A 2,010-nucleotide genomic window follows, 5' to 3' on the forward strand; every position below is an offset into this window, starting at 1 on the left:
CCTGCCCCTGCCCGAAGGGAACTGTTTTTGTCAGGCTCCGGCCTGGGCTGTTTATAAAGGCCCGGCCCTGCCCCCTTCTGGTCACCTGACCTATCTGGTTGCTGCGGCAACCAGCACCTGAGCTGCCACAGGTGATTGGCAGCTCCTTAACCCTATATTAGTCACAGGACATCTCCTTGATCCTGTGACAGTTTTGTTTATCTACAATTATTTTGTTAGTACTGTATAAAGTGTTCGTAGCTGAGAATACCTAGTGGGCATGTCTGCACATGCATTTACTGCACATTCAATTTACAGTAAGTTACTGTGCAGTAAAGAGGTTTAGGCCAGTGTCTACATGTGCAGGCATTAAAGTGCAATAACACTGTGTGAGGACCAACTTGGGACTCACACACACACAGTGTTACTGAGCAGTAAGGTGCTTATATGTGCATTACTGAGCAGTAACTAATCGGGCATAAATTTGATACCTGCATAATGCAGATATCAAATTTACGCCCAAGTTGGCATAAGTCGCCATATTTACTGCACAGTATGGGCATGCACATGTAAATGCTGCCTGTATTGCATAATAATTGTTGGTTACTGTGCAGTAAACGTGCACATGTAGACACACCCGGTATGTGGTAATAATGTGCTTATAAACTAATTCTACCTCCCACACACAAACTTAAAATAAGAAAGACAAAGATCCTAGGACATAAGAAAGGAAAGTTCAGATTAACTCAGCATTGCTTTATAAGCCTGAAGCTAGACAGACCTGGAATAAAATAAGATACATGTGACCCATAATATTGCTAAACCTTAAAAAGTAAACAATTAATTCTTCTTCAGGTACATACCAAGCTTATTTTATGAACAGGGGAATACAGGAACAGTAGTAGTGAATAGAAATATAGTATCTTTCCTTGTGTTTTTATTAAATTTGTAACCTAAATGTGGCTAAAGATATTTTTTTTTGTCGTCCTTGATTTCCAAATCAGTACCCTCCTAGTTATTCAAGGTTAATTGTGTCCACTTTCTTTACTCTGTGGGTCACTGCTGGTAGTCTACAAAGAGCTGACCAGGAAAATACAATAAATAATTTGAATACTTGCCTAGCAGTACATTCTATTGCTATGGAAGAAATATTACACAACTGAACATTGGAGAGAATGTGGTTCAGGTGGTTGTCAGTGGGGTAGAAGGTGCCCTACCATACAGTCTCTCTCAAGATGTAGGCCACACTTTAAAAGGTTCAGAAGTGGAAAAAAAAATTCTGCCTTTAACAGAAGCAGAAATGGACACTTAGATCAATGCAGCAATGAACAGCTGAAAACTAGATACCATTAAGATGTGAGGACTAAAGGTACCCATGGGAGAATATCTCTCTTAAAGGTACAGAACGCACTTTCTGTACAAATCTGTCCTTACTCATTTTGTACTTGTTTTAGAATAACCCTGTTTCTCATCCCTTTCTTTACTTTTGCCTCACCAATCATTATAAAATAAGTTTCAATTCTCCCTAGTAGCTGTAGCCCAGGGTCAGCACCATTCTCATATCATCAGATGGAGTCACTTAAGGGTAGCTCTTTTCATCAATTATAAACAGGCAGAAAACTGAGGTAAAACCATATGATTGCAACACTTTCTTTCCCTTCCAGTTTAAACAAAACATTTTGCTAGTTTTAAAGAGAAACATAACCATACCATGCATATATTTGACAGAGGTTCTCAACCTTGTTAGACTTTGGTAAATGCCAGCTCTTAATTTTTTACTCATTTTCTTAACTTGAATAATAATAGAGCAGTTCTGCTGTTGCAGGTAACCCAGAAAGACTACAACAGGTCAGAATACTTTTATCGCCCTTAAAAGAATCTTATGACACCACAGGGTGCTGCAGCACTGCGCCCTGGTTAAGAATTGCAGAAGCTGAATTCTTACTCTTGCTGTTTATTTGGCTGGAGATAGCCAGGGGCTGATAGCCCCAGATAATTTCCGAAGTTGGCCAATAAGAGGACATGACGATT

Source organism: Crocodylus porosus, unplaced genomic scaffold, assembly GCF_001723895.1.
Source record: "Crocodylus porosus isolate Cpor-Errol unplaced genomic scaffold, CroPor_comp1, whole genome shotgun sequence".
NCBI lineage: Eukaryota > Metazoa > Chordata > Crocodylia > Crocodylidae > Crocodylus > Crocodylus porosus.